At 43.2% G+C, this 23,725-nt stretch overlaps 1 pseudogene; it reads left to right on the top strand.

The window, feature by feature from the left end:
- The first annotated feature begins 11,115 nt into the window (after nt 1-11,115).
- Nucleotides 11,116-23,725, top strand: part of LOC147702677 (uncharacterized) — a 40,370-nt pseudogene continuing 27,760 nt past the window's right edge.

Genomic DNA, 23,725 nt, shown 5'->3' with positions numbered 1-23,725 from the left:
TCTTTATCAGGTGCAATTTACAGTCTTCTAATTACTTAAGACAGAGCTCCAACTTAAGAGCTTGCTCACCATACAAATCCAACATCAAAGAGGTTCAGGGTATTCATCTGTTTTTAATCTATGAATTCGTTTTTTCATTCATAAACACCCCTTATACATATCATACTTTTTAATCAGGACTTATTCACAATTCATAAATATTTTTCAAAAGGCGGAGCAAAAAATTAAGTGATTATAATGTGACATAAAATGAAATAGTGACATTCAAACGTGTTTATATACAAGTGAGTGAAGGAGAGGGGGGGAAAAAGAAGCAAAAAGTATTCTGGCCAGTTTCTATATTTAGTTAAAATTATCCCAGTAATCCACTTCAATTGGATATCATGAAACCGGATATTCTGTACTGATCCAATGATATCAGTTTCGTCGACGTTTCGACCCTATGGACGCCTTAGTTGTGGGTCTAAAGCGGGTCTTCTTCAGGACATGGGGCTGTGGTAAAGCGCCTGTAGGTTAGATAAGTTGCTTATCAGAATGGATTTGTAAAAGTGTGGTGAGACACAAAGTGGCGAGTGACATGCATTATTCATACACTCACCGATGGGCTTTCGTGAGTTGGACCTGGGGTTAACGTTATAAAAGTTATTTCGTCCGCATTGGATTTTTTAATCTGTTGAGTTAAACGAGTATTTGATGAACATTAATCCATATCCAATGGAATTAAGTCAAGTAGTCCCTAATCAGTTTCAACTAGTTCCAAATACAAACGTGTAAAACTCACCCCTTAGTTGACACGAATGGTGCCCACAGAAATTTCCAAAGGAGTGAGGAACCACGTGGGGCTTGGGGTAATTATATTGCTCCACTAGCTCAAAATCGTCGTGTTAATCCGACGGTCTGTAGGGAAAGGTGTGCGTAATCAGCACGACATTCAATATGTATTGAAAAGTGCCATTCTATACCATAATGGGTATACACTCACCCAGTAATCAATGTCAATGGTTCCCACACTGCATATCAATGCATAAGGCTTTAATCCGATGTAGCACTCCTAGAGGCTCAGGTCGCCGTATTAATCAGGCGTTCTGTAAGAAAACGGAGTGCGTCGTGAGCATGCTATTCTATCCATTCTAAACGAGCTCAGTAACATACTTAAACACATAGGGCTGATCTCACCTATTCTTGAAAGATGTAGTCTCTTGCTCTGGGTCAGCCAGCGAGATCTATCATAATCACGTCTCTCCTGCCGCGTTCGAAGGACGAAAGAAATGCTTCTTCGGACTCAACCAATTAAAGCCCGATAATTCGTCTCGAGGACGCAACTGCACGTTGGCGTCATGTCTTTGCTAAGCAACTGATCAAATTATGCATTACGTATGGCTGCGTGAAGCCATTGTAAGGTTGCTAAGGAACCCCTTGCTTCCCTTAATGCGTCATCGTGTGAAAATGTTACACTACTAATGAACGTAATAACATGTTTACGAAGCAAAGCTCACTCGCATTTTGTATTTACAGGATATCACTACACAATGTGACACATTGCCTCAGGCATAGCTTTAACCCAGTTACGGAAAACTTTTCGGGGTATAATGCTTAGCAGAGCAGGGGTGTTTGTGATAACAGCAACCATACCGAGCAAGTTATTCTAAGTTCATCAAAGCTTCACACACTATTATTCAGTTATGAGCATGTTGGGTTTCACACATTACAACAATGGAATCATACAAATTATAACATCTTGTTTAGAATCTGTCCAACAAAGGAGCCAGGGTATTCACAATAATCATAATAACAAATGTTGTAGACAAAAAAATGGGAATCAAATGGAATAAAATTCATATAGAATAAACCTATACATACAATTGAAAAGGATTCACAATGTCATCATTATAAGATACCAAGCATTATATGATATTCCATTCTCATAATACCTCTAAGCACCCAAATAAGGACACGAAACACAAATCAATTATGGACCTCTTAAGTACCCATGTAGGGACACGAAACATGAATAAGTTATGAACCTATGTACTCAGAGTTGTCCCATCTGTTTTGCTGTCTCCTCACGTTCATTCAACCCCTCCTGCACTGTATTGAGGATGTGTATCTACCTACACTCCTTATAATTGAGTGATTTAGTAATGGATCCACCTCTCGGGCTAGGTGTTATCTTGTCTAAGACTCTCCACCTGATGTCTTCCGGTGTATGTTTGTGTGCATGGAAATGTTCCACCAAGGGCGCACCCACCGTGTTGCACCTGATCCTACTCATGTGCTGTAAAATTCTAGTTTTTACCTTCTGTTTTGTCTGTCCCACATATGTCAGGGCACAGGGGCAGGTGATGGCATAAATGACCAGTGCACTGTTGCAATTTGTAAATGTTGTTAGTTTGAAAGTTCTGATATTTAGGGTAAAGCTCAAGCCCTCCAGGCAGTAGTCACAGGCTCTACAATTGCCACACTTATGGTGACCAGTTACTGGTGGCAGGTTTAACAGAGTTCTTAGGTCGGGCTGCTTCGGGGGATCAAGGAAGGCTTTCACCACCGTGTCCTTTATGTTTCTGCCCCTCTTGTAGGCAAATAGGGGTTGCTGTGCCATTTGTAATTCTCCTTGGACCAGGTTCCAGTATTTTTTAATGATTTTCTGTATCTCATTACTTCTGGTATTATACATTGTTACACAGGCAATCCTGCTCGATTCCTTAGGCTTCTCTTTCGTCTCAAGTAATGCTTCTCTTGGTTGGTACCAGGCATGCTTCTTAGCACGCTTTAAAAGGCCTGAGGGGTATCCCCGATTTTTCAATCTTTTTGTCAATTCATCTGCCTTATGAAAAAAGTCTTTTCTCTTAGAGTAATTCCTCCTTAGTCTAAGGTATTGCCCATAGGGCAGATTATCCCTCAGATTTCTGGGGTGTTGAGAACCATACATGAGTAGTGTGTTTCTCTCCATAGGTTTACGATATAAATCACTGTACAGCAATCCATCCTCGGCTTGAAAGGTTAGCTCCAGAAAATCAATAGAATTCCTGCTTTGCGCCATAGTGAACTGTATGTCTGTGCTTCGATTATTTAGCCGGATCTGGAACTCATTCAATTCCTCGTCATCCCCTGACCAAATCATTAACCCCTTCCGTGCGGCCGCGATTTTCCCCGTGTGCGGCCGCCGGCAGAACACGGGCGGGCCATGACGAACCCCAGCCGTCATCAGCACACGAGCACTGTAGTGCATGACGGCTGGGGTTCGTCACCAGCATGGAAGGGGTTAAAACATCATCGATGTAACGTTTCCATACATCAATCTTCTCCAGAAACGGATTTACCAGGTCATATTGGTGCTCTTCCTCATATTTGTCCGTAAAAAGATTAGCCAAACTCAGCGCATATGTTGTGCTCATGGCCACGCCCTTGCATTGGTAGTAGAATTGTCCCTTAAAAACAAAGCAGCTTCTTTTCATCGCTATATCCAGTATCTTGATCACGAATTCCGTCAGGATCCAATGTGGTCTACTTCTCTGATCTAGTGTCATTCTTATCACCTCTATTGCACTATCCTGAGGAATAGAAGTGTACAACGATGACACATCCAATGTGACCAATATCTGTTTAGTACCATCAAACGCTTGGCCCTCAAGTAATTGGATAATGTGCATACTATCTTGCACATACGATTTTGTGGTTGGTACCCAAGGTTGCAGAAAATAATCAATAAACTGATTCAATGGTTCAAGTACTGAACCGCAGCCCGAGACTATGGGTCTTCCGGGCGGGTTTTCCAGTCTTTTATGCACCTTTGGGAGGGTATATATGGTTGGTATCCTGGGTTCTTGTTGATTAAGGAAGTCTCGTTCATGTTGGCTCAAGAAACCTTCTTCCACTTCCGCCTCGGTTATAGCTTCTATTAGTGCCTTGATTTCCTTTGTAGGGTCTCTTGGTACCTTTTGGTAGCTCTCCTGTACCTGTAGCTGTTGTTCGATCTCGATAATGAAGTCCTGAGTATTTTGGACCACTATTGCACCTCCTTTATCCGCCCCCTTTATTGTTATTGCAGCATTCTTCGCAAGGTCATTGAGGGCCATTTTCTCTTCTTTACTCATATTGTATTTTATATATTTTCTTTCTCCCATCAGTTGCATAGTATCCTCTAATACCACTTTCTCAAACACCAGTATTCTATCGCTCATCATAAACGATGCTGGGATGAAAGTAGATGGTGCCCTGAAACTAGTTGCCGCATGTTTCGGTGTAGAGATATTCTTAGTAAAGAAGTACTTTAATCTGATCCTGCGAAAGAATCTTTGCAATTCCAATCTGACTTGGAATGAGTCTGGTGCCTTTGTAGGTACATAGGACAAACCCTTCGCCAAGACACTCATTTCCACATCAGTCATTTCATAGTTGGATAAGTTTAGGACAGGGTCTAGGTGTAGAAACTCCGTTCTCACTTGCAGTGTACTCGATATTCCCATCAGGGCTGACATGGCCTCCATAATATTGTTACTGGTGTGTATCTGTGCTGTTGGTCTGTCCATGGTGAAAGTTTGGCCCTCTATTCTTGGTTCAGCAGGGATCAGAGGTCCAGCAACAATCGTGTTTAAAGTGGCTCCCACTGTTTCTGTAACTACCACCTGTATGTCTGTCTCCTGGTTGAAATCTCGCCGTGCGTCTCTGGCGGGTAGAATCTGACTCTGGAGGCCCCTTGTGTGTATCTGTTTTGTCCCCATCTTCTGGGTCGTTCCCATTTCTGCTGCCTTCCCCCTCCTCTGTTGTCTCTCTGGGGGCCCTCTCCTAATCAAGGACGGGGACCTTGGTGTTCTGCACCACTTGTGGAAGGTCTGTCTGCCTCCGAGTCAGAACTACTCCCTATAGATGAACCTGAGAAGGTATTGAATCTACGTGGACCCTTTCTACCCCTATTTGTGTAGAAGCCCTGGTTATCTTGCTGATAATAGTCGTCTGCAAGATATGGGTATGTCTGTTTTTTGTCGTAGTTTTTTACGTCCTTCCTCAGTTTATCTAGCTTCCTACCAAGTGTAATTGTATTAAATTCTGATGGTTTTTTCAGCACGCTCCAATGCCTCTTTTGCATTAGTGATTGCCGAATCCCCCAATATCTCGTATGGCGGTCTCAACTCCAAGCACCATCCATTGCTTGGAGCAATTATTCGCCACGAAACGAAACCCCTCTCGAAATTTAGGTACGTCTATGAAGATAACTGGCTCATTTCGTACCTGGAGACCTTTTGGTATGATATTTGCCTCCAAGTATTTTGTCAATACATGCCCATGCAGGCGTGATCTTATCAGTTTTTTCTCCAGTCTCTCTAGTTTCGCTAATTTGATAGTTAACCCAGCATCCGTTGATGATCCCTCACCCCCCAACAGGAAGCTGGATGCGCCCTGATCCTGGATTAGTTTAGCTATATATTCTTCTGTGTAAGACAAGGTTTCCTTGTCTGACATATTCAAATTAGCGTCAAGATTTCAAATTAACGTCACACGATTTCAACACAGTTAGACTTTAAATGATTTCTTCAAAACAATACAACATTAAATTGGAGAGCAGAAACCCTTGCAGATATTCACCTGCAGTTTATAATGTAAATCACCATGGGGCGACCCAGTATCCCTCAGAACCTGGGCAATACAATTTAATATAAACAATGGTTCTGTCGGGTATGTCACTTGATTCCTTCAATACATGCACTAAATTCTTTATCAGGTGCAATTTTTAGTCTTCTAATAACTTAAGGCAGAGCTCCAACCTAAGTGTATGTGTGTGTATATATATATATACACACACACACACATATATATATATAATATATATTTTTTTGGCGAGACATCGCTATTAATACAGTGTATATAATTATGAATTAGCCCAGTTGGGCGGGATTATGATCATTGTATAAAACATGTATGACGTGACAATACTTGTATATTACGAACTTGCACCACTCCAAGATGGCTGACACAACTCTGTGAGGAGTGACCAGCAGCAGTCCTCTTTCTATGCAACTTATTTTGTTATGTAAATAGCACCCAGCACTAATCAACTTCACCGTGACCAAGCCTTAGTGGCGAAACGCGTCGGTAGGCAGCTACCTGATTTTGTGCTTTTAATAAAAGAACATTGAAGCATCCAGAAGCAGCCTGCGTTTTTCTTCTTCAAGGAAGAAGTTTGTTTAATATATATATATATATATATATATATATATATATATATATATATATATATATATATATATATATATATATATGTGTGTGTGTATATATATATATATATATATATATATATATATATATATATATATGTCTGTTTTCTTTTTACAACAAACTGAAATGCTGCTCGAAATGTTGGAATTTTGTTTAATGGATAATTTCTTTCTGTTCGGTAACATTTGGTTTAAACAAGAGGTGGGGACGGTGATGGGAAGTTGCTTTGCTCCTAGCTTTGCCTGCATGTTGATGGGTTGGTGAGAGGAACAAGTCCTATGGTCAGAGGAGAATACCAATCTCACTCGTCACATTGCCTTTTACACCAGGTTATTGACAATATTTTCCTGATCTGGGTTGGCCCCAAGCTTGAGTTAAACAAATTCCTTGCCAGCATCAATAGGAATGATGTCAATCTAAAATTTACCAACAAAACAGACAAAACAGAAATGGACTTTCTAGATGTTACAGTAAAAGTTGTGGAGGGAGCCATCCAAACCAGCTTATATAGGAAACCCACCTCAGGCAACAGCATTTTACATGCTAGAAGTCACCACCCCAATAACCTCAAGGACAGCATCCCATATGGAGAATACCTGAGGGCTAAGCATAATTGCAGCTCAGAGGCCGCATTTAAGAAAGAGCAGATCACCATGACACAGAGATTCAAGGCCAGGGGCTACTCTGACCAGGTACTGCTGGTGGTCAATGAAAAGGCCAAAGCAAGGAATAGGGAAACACCCTTGACCAAAAAGATAGTGAGAGCCAATGAGAACCTGGGATCTAACAATGTCAGGATGATAACGACATACAGTGCAGAAGCAAGCAGAGTATGTGAGATACTGAAGAAGCTCTGGCACATTGTAAAGACTATCCGGTTATAGGCAAAATGATCAATAGACAACCACAGTTGACATACAGAAAGGCACGCTCTTTGAAGGACATGCTAGTGAGAAGCTACCTTGAGGCACCTATGAAGAAAAATAATTGGCTCAAAGAACAGAAAGGCTTTTACAAATGTGGCAAGTGTAAGGCCTGTGCCACTAGCAAAAATGTCAAGATCTATCCCCTTCCTACAGGCAAAAGTGAGGCGATTGGGAAATTTGTGAATCGCAATACTGACCACTGTGTATATGTGATTGTTTGCCCATGTGCAAAATTCTATATTGGGATCACCATCTTCCCAATACAGAAACGTGTATTGGAGCACATGAGGGCAATTAAGAATGTTGACATGAGCTATGCCACTGCGCGCCACTGGTTACACTTCCATAACAGCGACGTTAATAATTTTTCCTTCTTTGACATTGACAGAATTCCTGCGAACCCGAGAGGGGGCAACAGACTTTAGCAGCTACGTGTCCTGGAATCCCAGTACATCATTCATCTGGATTCAATAAACCCCTTTTGCCTTAATGAGGATGAGGAGTTACATGTGCATATTGGCTGAAAACTCTATGTTATACCTTTACAGTTTACCTAACCCTTGCACCTGACCCTCATCTCTACCCCTTTTTCCAGCTGTTGTGTTTGCAACATCCTACTCACACTTTCCTTCAGAGAGGCCTCTCTCTGTCGATAGATGTGGAGTTAGGAGCTTCACATTAGAGCTTTGACTAGACGACCCCATCACGACCCACAAGGTCAAGCACATGGGGTAGCTCACACCTGATGAGCAACCCATCACCACGTCACTTTCGTTAAAATTTCCCTCATTCCCTCGTTTGCACACTACCTTACCCCACATTTTAACTGCACAATCACACCCAAATGTATACCTTTGTTGTAGGTCCTGTTAGGCTCTCAACAGATAGTATAGGGTTCACCTCCTGCACTATTCACAGTGCTAAAAGATTGATTTTAGCACCTTATGTTTACATCTAGCCATTTCCCTGGATTGGCTTTTTAAGCCGGGCTACCCCCTCACTCCCTGTGACCTAGCCCCATCCCGTAGGACATACGATTTCGGATACATTCTCTTGGCAGTATGTTAACAGTTATATAGAAAGACTGGCCACCTGGCCGTGACTTATAATTTGTCCTGTATGCAAACTCAATTTCTTTTTCCACCTTTCTCATGATTTAATGTACTGACCAAATGTCAGATATGTAATAGATTCTCCATGCCAAGAGACAACAAACGGCAACTTGGCCTCCAAGTTTGCTGTTATTGATGTTGTTGTAAATTTGGACTCGATGTGGTGCAAATATGTAGACATCTGATCTAGTGCTTAGAATTTGGCCACTTGTTTATTTATTTAAACATCACAATGTCACTTACATTTAATTTCAAGCACCAATGTTATGCAAGCCTTTGCACCACTGAGTCTTTCTTTCACTTTATTTTTAGTCTTCACGACTATTGTAGTTCTAATTGGGTTGTGGTCCTATGTCAGTTTCCACTACTCCCCTAGTGCACTTTAAAATGGTAACTGTGTGTTTGTGTGGCTTGCTAAGGAAGAAGACCAAGATGTAGAGATATATAGGACTGAATGTCTCAGACAGCTGAACAACATTAATGCATACCGTCCACTCACTACAGATCCCACTCCGAGATTGATGAATGAGATCAAGGGCTTAGTTGAAGAGGCCCTAGCAGAGGGTTGGATATCTCCTCTGGAGTCACAATTCTTGCAGGCACAGCATCCCATCATGCCCTATTTCTACACCTTGCCTAAGGTGCATAAGCCCCAGAGACCACCACCGGGGAGGCCAAATATATCTGGCCAGGGCTCAGTTCTAGAGCCCCTTTCAGCCTTTGTAGACCGCTTTCTAAAACCCCTAGTGTACACTATGCCAACTTATCTGAAGGACACCACCGATGTCCTGAGAGTGATCCCGGACATCGCCTTCAATCGGGAGACTGATTATCTCGTCTCCTTGGATGTAGAGTCATTGTACACTTCCATCCCCCAGGATGCGACCCTAGATACCATCAGATCCATCCTGGAGGGAACGGAACTTGACTCCATCACCCCTGTGCCCTTCATTATGGCTTTAGCTACAATAGCCATGAAGGAGAATTTCTTCATGTTTGAAGATACAGTATACCATCAGGTCTCTGGGACCAGCATGGGCAGTATTTTTGCCCTTCCCTAGCTAACTTGTATGTCCACATGTTCGAACAGACAACAGTGTTAAATCCAACCAGCCCTTTCTTTTCATCCATACTTTGGTGGAAAAGATATATAGATGATATTCTATTGGTGTGGAGAGGCGACAAAGACTCTGTTCTCCTCTTCCACCAATGGCTAAACAACCAAAATATCTTTCTGCGTTTCACCATAGAAATCAGCAAAGAAAGGGTTTCCTTTCTGGACCTCTCCATTTACACCACGGAAATGGGTCTAGAAAGTGAATTGTACCGGAAACCGATGGCAAGAAATTCGCTACTTTTATATGAAAGCCAACACCCTAAATCCCTGCGTGACAACCTGCCTTTTGGGCAGTTCCTTCGAGCCTGACGGAATTGTTCCACCCCATAAACTTTTGAACATCACGCAGAGGACTTGTCTAAACAGCTAACCAATAGACATTATCCAAGGAGACTGATTCAGCGCTTCTGGAAACGTGCTGCTAATAACCATCGAGCAGCACTGCTTGAGCCAGGGGATGAGAAAGCCCCTTTGGATCGCCTTACACTGGTTAGTACTTACAACACCAAATCTAACTGCATCCAGAAAATCATCAGGCGGCACTGGCGCATACTTAACAGCAGCAACGACAAGATAGAGTTTCCGCTATTTGCCTTTAAACGTTCCAGCAACCTAAGGGATCGTTTAATACATACTCGCCCGAAGGAGACACCTAAAAGAGAGGTGGGCACCCTATGGGACCTACCCCCGGTAACGGGTCATCATCAATGTGGGGCATGCTCGGTTTGTCCTCAAACTTTCAAAGCAACGAGCATAGACATAGGCACTAATCACCCTTGGGAGCTGAGGCATTTTACCAACTGCAATAGTAGTAACTTGATATACCTATTAACATGCCCATGCAATGAACGTTATATCGGCATGACAACCAGGAAGGTGCGAGTGAGGATGCAGGAACATAAAAGTACTTTTCGGTGCACAAAAGATGTTTCTAAACTGACAAAACATTTCATACAACACAACCACAGTGAAATCGATTTCAAGTGGATTGTTCTTGAAAAACCATTCATCCCCTCACACATTAGTGACATATCCAAATTTTTGTTTTTAAAAGAACAAAAATGGGTTTTCAAATTGTGCACAGACGGGCAAGGTTTAAATGATGATATCCCTTGGTTTAATTTATTATGATTACATCACCATTGGACCAGCTATTCATGTTCTTTCAGTCAGGATTACACTACTCAAGTGGTGATCTATCTATTACCCTATTTGGTTGTACCCCAATTTAATAATGTGAGGTATTCTGTCGGTCTTGGATCTGCACATGAAACACTAATGAGCGTGTGGCAAGACTTTGCATTGAGACCTCCCGTAGTGTGTATGGTTACTTAAACTACAGACACGGGGTGTATGACATCACTCTATAGTTTAGTACTTAGTCTCGCGAGACTACGCGAGGCATACAAGGTCTTAGCATAGACAAATGCGGCTGATAAGATCTGGGCTTAAGTATGTCGCTTCACTTTGACTCGTGAGACTGCACGAGCCATGTAATTTGTCAGTGCAGCTGCCCTTTGTTTTTAATCGACTACGATCTACGTTTAGTGTTCTAAGAACTACACATATTGCGCTAGTGACGTCACTTTGTAGTTCGATCAACTGTCACGCGAGATTACGCGAGCCAGAGTATGCCTCGGTAAAGACGTGCTGAATGGCTGCATTTCTGACCAAGGTTGGCGTTCTGACTAAGTTTACATACGATTACATAACCACTATTTGGGGCATTACCTTGAGATTGGGAAGTATGCCTCTTTTTGTTATCGGGAAGTTGCAGTCTCGATCTTTCCGTTTACTGATTGGCTATCACAGATATGACACAACCAGTGATATTGCAGCTCTAACAACAGCCCTGCGCCTCCCCCTGACTCAGTCACAGACCGAGACAACGATGGACAGGTAGGCACAGAGTCCTACAGTGCTACATTTCACTTTTTTCACTTGCTTTCTCTGTTCCCCCTTTTTACAACAAGTTAGGAAAGTAAGATATGTAGTATGTAGTACACTGTATACTGTGGGAACGTATTTACTTAGATAGTCTATGCTCATACCACACAAAAAGTGATAGACTAAATGTACTTCATTGTTGCAAGCAGCAGTTTTGGGTGTGGCTGTGTGGCGAAGTTCTCCATTTGGGATAGGTTAATATAAGCAGGTTTACTCTGCGTGCAAATCAGTATTGAACCCTGGGCACAACTATAGGACAGAGCAGGTTAGAGTAAGCTCTCTCTGCCCATGTTAAAGTGCGGGGTTGTTTTGTACTTGCAGAGCGGGGTCTCACACATCCTGAGCCAGGTCCAGGAAGAGGTGAGGTCCTTTCCCCGGGCCCACTGGGTGAGTATTTAATATTCAAGTATATCGTAATGATTACAGCATCAAACAGACCTTGTTAGCTTATTTAGGTCCACTCTTGTGTTTGTTCTCAACAGATGTTATTACACCAGGTGCCAAGGAGGAATTCAGACAGATGAAGGAGAATTATATCCATTACTGTTAATGATTCACTTGTATGTTTTTCACATTTCTAATTATTTTTTCACACATTTAGTCACTACCAAGCAGTAGCACGCACGTAGAACAGAGGCCCTGATGAAAGCCTTTGGTCCCTTTCCATGATAGGCTGAAACATGTTGGCCCTCTCGCAGCTATTTGTTTAAACTGCGATCAATGTTTTGCACTGTTCTTGTTTTTAAACAGGAAGGGGCTTATGTTTAATAAAAAATTATTTGATAAGTTCCCTATCCCTTTTTTAAATCACCACTTATAATAATTTTCTTGCACTGCACTCTCCCATCAGAGCAACATCATATGGTACAGTGATTGTGGGTCGTTACCCCAAGCCGACCATGGGAGTATGCTGGATGTCTCAATGATGAAGAGACACAATACCCTGGCAGGATTACCAGATGAGAATATTGATCTATACAAGTCATTGATGGGAATCCTTAATGAGGTCGATTGACATTCACAGGTGGCCCATATTTTGGTGATTTGGTTTGTTAGTCTAATTTGTCATTCACTTCCTTTCTGTACTTAATGAGACGTTAGGATAGCCTGTAAGAAATCCCAACAGGATTTTCATTAGACTTCTACGTTTATTTGTGATATATAACGAAGAAGACCGCCTGGTCGAAACGCGTCGCCAATAAACGTTTTTATTTTAACACGGACCCTGGAGTGCGAGTCTTCTCTGTTTCCTGGGACTTTACTGTGTGGGGAACCCCTTCTAATATATATATATATATATATATATATATATATATATATATATATATATATATATATATATATATATATATATATATATGTGTGAAAGACACCAAGGACTTCTTGACTAAAATCCAAAATGTACAATGGCAATCTGACTACCTACTTGTTGTACTTGATATAACGAGCCTGTACACCTGTATTGAACACTCAAAAGGAATTGACGCAGTAACTGTGTATTTGAGAAAAAGACAGTTAAGATATGCGCAACACAATTGCATGCTGATTGAGTTTCTGCATTTTTGCTTAAATAATAACATTTTCCTTTTTGAAGATGAATATTATAGACAGGTGTCTGGTACGGCGATGGGCACCTGCTTCGCTCCCAGCTATGCGAACTTGTTCGTTGGCTGGTGGGAGGAGCGGGTGCCCAGAACCTACAGGGACGACATATCGAGTGGCTCAGTGATAAAATGGCATTGATATATCGATGATTTATTCATCATCTGGCAAGGAACAGAAGAGACTGCACGTCACTACATCGCCAACCTGAATGAAAATGATCACAACTTGCACTTTTCGAGGACAATTAGTCCAACTTCTGTGGACTACTTAGACCTAAGAGTGCAAATTGTTGGGTGAAGATGTCCCCAATTATCCATTGGTCACATTTAAAAAGGCTAGATCCATCCGAGATCAATTGGTACGAAGCCACTTTGAAAAAACACCTCCTAAAGCAAACACCTTGAGAAGTATGAAAGGTTTTTTTCCCTGTCATAAATGTAAAGCGTGTTGTAACAGCAAACGAGCGCTTACATATACTATTCAAGACACTGGTATGATCAAGAAAATCAGAAAGTTCATCACTTGCAGTACACCGTATGTGGTGTATTTTTATTTATTTTTTCTATTTTTTTATTGATATATGATATGGAACTCAATTGGATCCACATAAAACATGACATAAAGAGCACCAAATACTGATACATAAAATCCATAAAATACACCCTATTAAATCAGAAATTAAATGAAGGATTCATGTCCATTAATACAAATCTAAGAAACATTAAAAAAAGTTAAAAATTCTATAGCAAAACATTTCATTGGGGGGGTTATGAATAGCTTCTACTAAAGAGTTGGCAGACAAAATACTTAATTTTAAACAAATTGGTCTCACCCACTTTCAGCGGTGAGCCATTAAGGCAGGGCATACGAATAGAACGTGGACAGTATCCTGGGTCAAATTATTACACAAGTTACACTTTTTGGAGGAACCATACCATCTAGCTAATAATTTGTTCAAAGGGAGGAGATCCTGCCTCAAGAGAAACCAAAAGCGCCGTAAGCCATGAGGAAGGTTCCAGGAGGCATAAGGTTGCATACGTTTAAGTAAACAGGAATTAATAACAGAAGAATCACCTTTCTTTAAAATAAGGGATGTAGTGTACTGTCTTGTTTGCCCTTGCGGGCTGCGGTATACAGGCACTACGGTGCATCCATTTAAAATCCGTATATTAGAGCACATGAGGGCAATAGACAAGGTAGACCAGGCATATCCGGTCGCAAGACACTTTGCAGAAAGACATCAAAGTGATCGGAACCAGTTAATTTGTTATGGACTAGATGCAGTCCCTGATAATATCAGAGGAGGGGATAGACTTAAGAAACTTCGAAGGCTGGAATCGAGATATATATTATTGACCTCCACACAAAACACCTTGGGGTATGAACTGTGGCGAAGACCTTATGGTCCATATCGATACATAAATGATTGGTAACAACGTTGATGGAAATTGCAAAGGATGTATTCATGATACCTTTATCTGTGTACATATGTATATTTATGTGTATATATGTAAATATGGATGAGTTTTTTCAGGGTTATTTTGGAGGAATTATGTTTTTGTACTTTTGGATTTTTGATTAATTTGTGACTTTGAAATCTGATTTGAAGTTATAGGATGATCCTTGGAGGGCCCGTTACCGCAAAACATGAATTTGATATGATGAACTAATAATGAAATTGAAAATTTGATCAAGGATAAAGTTGCACAAAAATCCATATAGAAGAAGGAAATGTTAATGGTTGATTTATTTTGTAAAACAGACCTGAATAACATCTAAGGGAGGATAATGGCCGATACACGGCTCAATTGTGTTTGTAAACCAAGTAATCTAATTCGATGTAAATACCGAAAATTGTATGTGTGGAATGATGGTAAATTATGTACATTTCACAGTTCGAGTTTACCTGGACAAATGAGTGGTTATAATGCATGTTCGAATCGTAACATGCATAGAGTTGATTACATCTTTTGAATAACATACCACTCTAAGATGGCGCTGGTAAATTTCAGCAAGCCAGTAGTCCTTCCTTTAATGTGAGGATATTGTTTAAAAACATGCCGATGTCTAGTGGCTACTGACATCGAGAAAGGCTGTGTGCCGAAACGCGGGTGCGTCTGTCTTGTCTGTAATAAAGCAACTTTGGAAAATCAACCCCCGGAGTGTGGATAATTCTTTGGTAACGGAAGGATTGGAGCACAATATATATATATATATATATATAATATATATATATATATATATATATATATATATATATATATATATATAATATATATATATATATATATATATATATATATATATATATATATATATATATATATATATATATATATTCCATGCCTTATAAGAATTTTTACAGATGCAACAAGATGATGGACAGAATGCTGAAACTTTTCAACCACTCGCCCTCAGTCAAGAGATCTGGGTTTAATCCATTGTCCTTTTGCTCACTATGCCACCCCACTTTAGACCCAGCCGTATGCAAATCAGCCTTGATCCTGCTCCTCATGCTAACTGTACAGCCTGAACTGCCAGGCCAGGTCTTCCCAGGACCGGGAACAAGCATCCAGGAGGGTTTCGGGGTAACATCCCTCATCAGCCAGGCTAGCTTGAATCAAGGGGCGCAGCGAGCAAGGGACGCATGTCTGGTCAAACCCTTTGCCACTGTCCGTGCAAGTCTTATAATGTTTCTGCCTCTCATTGCCTGTCCTTTACTTGGCATATTCTAGCACAATCTAATGAAATAATCTGAGTTTTCTTCTGTTCTGGTGTCTTGACTTCAACTTATTAACTTGGTTAGGTTACATCATTACTTGGAATGCATCCCTCCCTCTCTTCCGCTCCTTTGTGGCTCTGATTTTTAGGTGCTGTGAATCTCAGATATTATGATCTTCTCTTGTTTTATTAAACACAGGAGCTTCAATATTTTAACGGTCCGCCACCGTTTTCTGCACCCGCCTTCAAGAGTGCATGGACATTTAGGCGGAAAAAGGAGCGTCGCAGTGACCCTGCATATGCCTAGCACCGCCACAGTACCAGCCTGATTTGGAGCCTGAAACCGGGAATCATACAGATTCGGAAGGAGACCGGATATTCACCACTCCTTCTCCATGCTCAGCTGTTATCGTGGCAGGCGAGGGGGTGCGGAGCGGGTGATTATCAGCAGCAGAACAGGATCCCTGATGAGGACTGCGAAATATGCATTAACAATAAAGACAGCCTACCTGTTCCAGCAGACACCGCGGCATCAGCCCAGCCCGCCATTAGGGGCGTGTCATGTATTTAACTGGACCCGTACCTGCACCATATGTGATGTTCGTCGTTTCCCTGAGGAAGAAGGAAGTTAACCTTCGAAACGCGTCGGAACTTGCAAGACGAACCCTCGGCCTCTGAATCTTCTGAGGCTTTCCATGGACCCTGTAGCTATTCAGCAGGCTGCTGCACAATAAACGCCTGTCTCTTCTTCACCCCCGTGAGTGTGGCGTGTTTTATTAAACACAGGAGCTTCAATATTTTAACGGTCCGCCACCGTTTTCTGCACCCGCCTTCAAGAGTGCATAGACATTTAGGCGGAAAAAGGAGCGTCGCAGTGACCCTGCATATGCCTAGCACCGCCACAGTACCAGCCTGATTTGGAGCCTGAAACCGGGAATCATACAGATTCGGAAGGAGACCGGATATTCACCACTCCTTCTCCATGCTCAGCTGTTATCGTGGCAGGCGAGGGGGTGCGGAGCGGGTGATTATCAGCAGCAGAACAGGATCCCTGATGAGGACTGCGAAATATGCATTAACAATAAAGACAGCCTACCTGTTCCAGCAGACACCGCGGCATCAGCCCAGCCCGCCATTAGGGGCGTGTCATGTATTTAACTGGACCCGTACCTGCACCATATGTGATGTTCGTTGTTTCCCTGAGGAAGAAGGAAGTTAACCTTCGAAACGCGTCGGAACTTGCAAGACGAACCCTCGGCCTCTGAATCTTCTGAGGCTTTCCATGGACCCTGTAGCTATTCAGCAGGCTGCTGCACAATAAACGCCTGTCTCTTCTTCACCCCCGTGAGTGTGGCGTGTTTTATTAAACACAGGAGCTTCAATATTTTAACGGTCCGCCACCGTTTTCTTCACCCGCCTTCAAGAGTGCATGGACATTTAGGCGGAAAAAGGAGCGTCGCAGTGACCCTGCATATGCCTAGCACCGCCACAGTACCAGCCTGATTTGGAGCCTGAAACCGGGAATCATACAGATTCGGAAGGAGACCGGATATTCACCACTCCTTCTCCATGCTCAGCTGTTATCGTGGCAGGCGAGGGGGTGCGGAGCGGGTGATTATCAGCAGCAGAACAGGATCCCTGATGAGGACTGCGAAATATGCATTAACAATAAAGACAGCCTACCTGTTCCAGCAGACACCGCGGCATCAGCCCAGCCCGCCATTAGGGGCGTATCATGTAATTAACTGGACCCGTACCTGCACCATATGTGATGTTCGTCGTTTCCCTGAGGAAGAAGGAAGTTAACCTTCGAAACGCGTCGGAACTTGCAAGACGAACCCTCGGCCTCTGAATCTTCTGAGGCTTTCCATGGACCCTGTAGCTATTCAGCAGGCTGCTGCACAATAAACGCCTGTCTCTTCTTCACCCCCGTGAGTGTGGCGTGTTTTATTAAACACATGAGCTTCAATATTTTAACGGTCCGCCACCGTTTTCTGCACCCGCCTTCAAGAGTGCATGGACATTTAGGCGGAAAAAGGAGCGTCGCAGTGACCCTGCATATGCCTAGCACCGCCACAGTACCAGCCTGATTTGGAGCCTGAAACCGGGAATCATACAGATTCGGAAGGAGACCGGATATTCACCACTCCTTCTCCATGCTCAGCTGTTATCGTGGCAGGCGAGGGGGTGCGGAGCGGGTGATTATCAGCAGCAGAACAGGATCCCTGATGAGGACTGCGAAATATGCATTAACAATAAAGACAGCCTACCTGTTCCAGCAGACACCGCGGCATCAGCCCAGCCCGCCATTAGGGGCGTGTCATGTATTTAACTGGACCCGTACCTGCACCATATGTGATGTTCGTCGTTTCCCTGAGGAAGAAGGAAGTTAACCTTCGAAACGCGTCGGAACTTGCAAGACGATCCCTCGGCCTCTGAATCTTCTGAGGCTTTCCATGGACCCTGTAGCTATTCAGCAGGCTGCTGCACAATAAACGCCTGTCTCTTCTTCACCCCCGTGAGTGTGGCGTGTTTTATTAAACACAGGAGCTTCAATATTTTAACGGTCCGCCACCGTTTTCTGCACCCGCCTTCAAGAGTGCATGGACATTTAGGCGGAAAAAGGAGCGTCGCAGTGACCCTGCATATGCCTAGCTCCGCCACAGTACCAGCCTCATTTGGAGCCTGAAACCGGGAATCATACAGATTCGGAAGGAGACCGGATATTCACCACTCCTTCTCCATGCTCAGCTGTTATCGTGGCAGGCGAGGGGGTGCGGAGCGGGTGATTATCAGCAGCAGAACAGGATCCCTGATGAGGACTGCGAAATATGCATTAACAATAAAGACAGCCTATCTGTTCCAGCAGACACCGCGGCATCAGCCCAGCCCGCCATTAGGGGCGTGTCATGTATTTAACTGGACCCGTACCTGCACCATATGTGATGTTCGTCGTTTCCCTGAGGAAGAAGGAAGTTAACCTTCGAAACGCGTCGGAACTTGCAAGACGAACGCTCGGCCTCTGAATCTTCTGAGGCTTTCCATGGACCCTGTAGCTATTCAGCAGGCTGCTGCACAATAAACGCCTGTCTCTTCTTCACCCCCGTGAGTGTGGCGTGTTTTATTAAACACAGGAGCTTCAATATTTTAACGGTCCGCCACCGTTTTCTGCACCCGCCTTCAAGAGTGCATGGACATTTAGGCGGAAAAAGGAGCGTCGCAGTGACCCTGCATATGCCTAGCACTGCCACAGTACCAGCCTGATTTGGAGCCTGAAACCGGGAATCATACAGATTCGGAAGGAGACCGGATATTCACCACTCCTTCTCCATGCTCAGCTGTTATCGTGGCAGGCGAGGGGGTGCGGAGCGGGTGATTATCAGCAGCAGAACAGGATCCCTGATAAGGACTGCGAAATATGCATTAACAATAAAGACAGCCTACCTGTTCCAGCAGACACCGCAGCATCAGCCCAGCCCACCATTAGGGGCGTGTCATGTATTTAACTGGACCCGTACCTGCACCATATGTGATGTTCGTCGTTTCCCTGAGGAAGAAGGAAGTTAACCTTCGAAACACGTCGGAACTTGCAAGACAAACCCTCGGCCTCTGAATCTTCTGAGGCTTTCCATGGACCCTGTAGCTATTCAGCAGGCTGCTGCACAATAAACGCCTGTCTCTTCTTCACCCCCGTGAGTGTGGCGTGTTTTATTAAACACAGGAGCTTCAATATATATATATATATATATATATATATATATATATATATATATATATATATATATATATATATATATATATATATATATATATATATATATATATATATATATATATATATATATATATATATATATATATATATATATATTCCATGCCTTTCAAGAATTTTTACAGATGCAACAAGATGATGGACAGAATGCTGAAACTTTTCAACCACTCGCCCTCAGTCAAGAGATCTGGGTTTAATCCATTGTCCTTTTGCTCACTATGCCACCCCACTTTAGACCCAGCCGTATGCAAATCAGCCTTGATCCTGCTCCTCATGCTAACTGTACAGCCTGAACTGCCAGGCCAGGTCTTCCCAGGACCGGGAACAAGCATCCAGGAGGGTTTCGGGGTAACATCCCTCATCAGCCAGGCTAGCTTGAATCAAGGGGCGCAGCGAGCAAGGGACGCATGTCTGGTCAAACCCTTTGCCACTGTCCGTGCAAGTCTTATAATGTTTCTGCCTCTCATTGCCTGTCCTTTACTTGGCATAATCTAGCACAATCTAATGAAATAATCTGAGTTTTCTTCTGTTCTGGTGTCTTGACTTCAACCTATTAACTTGGTTAGGTTACACGGGTTGGGTGGCCACCATTGTTGTTGTTGGTTACCTCTCCATCAAATGGGAAATACCGGTGAGAGTTAACCTTATTCCTAACATCTGGCCCTAGAGATCACCAGGGTATAACTACCTGTTCTTGCTTAGACACCCGCCCTTCCCTTGATATTCTACACACTGGCCAGAGAGACTACACCAATCATAACTGCATATGGGTCTGTTGCCCCTATGTTTTAAGCTGCTCTCTTATATTCATTTCTTGTAACTCATTACGGCCTTAATGTGTGGAAACCCTAGTGGGGTATTAGTTTTCCCAGGACTAGGAGCTCTTTTAAATAGTCCGCTATTGCCATGTCATTATTGACAACAGCGGACTTAGCTTCTTGGCCCATAAGACAATTCCACCTTGCCCATGTCTCCTGGTGTCACTGGTCTGTAACGCTACACTTTTTCCATCTATAGCAATTTAGGATCTTTCCCTGGCGTTTTGCCCCTACTGCACCTCGCTTACGAACAGTTTAAAGTTAATCCATTTGTTTTGATCCCCGTCTCCATGACGACGTAGGGATCGATTGACCAATGACCTCCTCCGGTATTTGGTCCTACAGCCAATCAGGACGCCGGTGTGTTCTATTCCGAACCAATGACGTTCGGTGGTGACGCGCCCCACGTGACTGCTTGCCCAATGAGAGCACGGCTTATTAACAGCCTCACTCCTACCTTTCGGTACCTCCCCAGCCGGCCAGGACGCCGGCCCTGGAGTACCGACGGACAGGTAGGAGAGGTCCTGCCCTTAACGCTGCGCTTTTCCCACAGCAGGTTACTCTCCCCAGTAACAGGACTTTTACAGCGCTACTGCAGGGCACGTTTATTTGAATATACTAATACCGCGCACCATTGGTATTAGGTAGTGCAGTGTCCCTGTTTGTACATGTTTTTATTGACATGAGATTCGCGCTTTTTCTAACCGAAAGTCCCTGATTTCTGCAGAAGGGTCCTCTGCTCCGCTACTGCGAGGCATACTCAGTTCAATAGACTAAGACCATTTATCATCGGCTATTTGTAATAGGAGGTGTGGTGATTCTGTATGTGCTCACTGTGTGTGACATATGATTGATATGTTTTCTAGAGCGGTGCTTCATCTTCCCCTGAGCCGCTGCCAGGTGGGGTGAGGCCAGTCTACCTTACAGATCGAGGTAAGCACTGAAAGACATTTGGCTTATGAATCTTCTTTCCAAATGAATGAACATTGGGTTATACTCATTTTTGAGTACTTGCATATCAATACTCTGAGTGTGATATTTTGTCTGATTTATATGAAATTGACTTTCTTTACAGCCCACTGGATAAAGATAGCTATACTTAACCTTCTTCTCTTCTCTTAGTGATCAACACAGACTGTAAGGGCACCCGGAGCATTCAGGTGACCATATGCACTTGTTCTTGCCTTCCTGGTGTCATCCTTCACTTTCACTTAATACACTAGGTGCAGTAGTTTTATTTGTATTTTGGTCCTGATGAATGCAAGGACGCAAGAGTCCCTTGATTGCAGAAACTAGTCGACCACTTCTACCTCAGGCGGTCTACATAATCAGACAGCCCTGGGTTGTACTTATTTTTAATATTGGTATGTTAGGCACACAGAGAATAAATTGTGTAGAGTGCTCTTTCTGAACCAATTTTAATACACCCCTTTCTTGGTTTTTTCACTTCCGCACCCTTTCCAACACTGCACACCCCAGTCCCATATTTTTGGCCACTCATAACATCGAGAGGCATACCACACTGTCATTGCCTATACCTGTCGAGGAACCCCCTTACCACCGGGTTGACCTCTGAGTGTGGCACCGATCTTCTCAGATGGGTAGTACGGACAAAATCCGAAATGATGAAGGGCGGATCCGTGTGGTGACTGATGGGTATTTTCCTCATCCTATCGAGAGCCTTCTGTGACGCATCTCTTTAGAGGTCAGGGATGGGTTGGCTTTTCTTTTCCTCTGGGCACATTTCGTGAGACCCTCTGGTACCTTTGTTGTTTATAGTATTACAGACTGACACATTCATTTTTGATGGGCACGGGGAGATTAACTGATTTGCACAGAATCACAGGATGCGGAGGGCCCCTGCCGAGACTCAAACCCGGTTCCCCAGCTCTGAGGTTGGCCGCGCTAGCCGTTATGCCACTCTTTGCTTCTGAAACGCTTTATTTATGGTATGCCCCAGAGCAAGAACCTCCCTTCTACTACAGTGGTCATATATTCGCTCTTAAGATTATTCCTACTCAGGTGCTCTGATATTTAGTGTCTATGGTGATGTGAGCCTAAGTTGCTCTGATGTTGCAGTGCTCTTATGCTTAGGTGCTCTGAACTTTGGCTTTTCTGATCGCATCTTCAGGCTGTTCTGGCCGCCAATCCTTTTACACTGTGATCATTGCGTGTTCTGATTCTAGTGTGCTCGCATCACATGATTCACTGATGAAGAGATGCTCTTTGTCTGGTTGCTCTGATTGTAGCTGTTATAAATTGCATTATTTGTGGTGTGTGGCTACCCACTTAAAGGTACAATCAGAGCCCTTGTCAGTGTGAAGGCTCAAAGTCACAAAATAAACCTGAGCTCAACCCCCAGTAGCTATGGCACAGAGCAGACAAGCTTAATTTAGAGGTAAACAATAAAAATCCCAAAACAAATGAGAAAAATAAGGTAAAATGTATCAACAAAATGACCAAATGCAATAAGGGGAACCGGAGAAATGAATGTTTTAAGATTTTAGGAAAAATAGCGACAATATGCACAAAGTGCCAATGATCGCAATAGACTAGGACCTAGGGGCAATTTGATGCTGACCACGATAGTGTGCAGACCAGCTACATCAAGCAGATACATCTTTGTCAAGGATTTTACATTCTGACTTTACTCCTTTAAGTCCCAATACACCTCAGGAGTACACTTCTAAAGCCCCAGAGAACCCTTGTAGAGGTATTTGGAAACTCACAGGGTGTCAGGCAGAGATCAGACAACAGGGACCAGTCCGGGTCCAGTTGCCACACGTCAGCTGGGTAGTTGCAGGCAAAGGCCTCTTTTAGCTTGTTGTGCCCCTATAGCTTTAACAAGAGGTCAGCATTATGATCCTTAGAGTCCCCGTCTTTGTCCTGGGAACAAGTGAATCCTTTCAAGGTCCTTCTCAGGTCACAGGCAGCAAGTTCGGTCCTCTTATGAACTTCCTCAGGTCTAGGAGTGTTCCACAGTGGGTGCCTGGAGATGACACATATAGGCCTGGAATGGGAGAGTGGGTGGGAATGATTCATGGGCCACTCTAAACAATGGGGTAAACGTTCCCAGGGCCAACCCTACCCACCTTGGGTGTTTAAGAAGGTGAAAGTATTGTGTCATACTATACTTGGGCAATGGGCTGGGTGTGGGTGTGAGTGTGTGTGTCTGCGTGTGGAGAATGTACTATGGTAATCATAGTGTCCTAGAGAGGGGAAACGAAAACCTCTGTTCCTGACTCACAGCGCACTGCGATAGTCCCTAAGATTGGAACACTTGTGATAAGTATACAATAACATTTCAAAAAGTTTAAGAATGAAAGAAATTTCTGAACAAATTAGGTCGGTAACCAATGTTTTATGGTCACATTGATGAAAACCATAATCATCACTTTTGTAATTTACAAAGTCCAAAATATATGTATTCAATACAATCCAAGAACAAAACAGCTTGTTTAACAATTTTTGAAATCAAACCCAATGCATTTCGG

This window comes from Lissotriton vulgaris, chromosome 7 (genome assembly GCF_964263255.1).
Source record: "Lissotriton vulgaris chromosome 7, aLisVul1.2, whole genome shotgun sequence".
Taxonomy (NCBI): Eukaryota; Metazoa; Chordata; class Amphibia; order Caudata; family Salamandridae; genus Lissotriton; species Lissotriton vulgaris.
The sequence above is the reverse complement of the archived record's forward strand: the minus strand, read 5'-3'. Positions and strand labels throughout refer to the sequence as shown.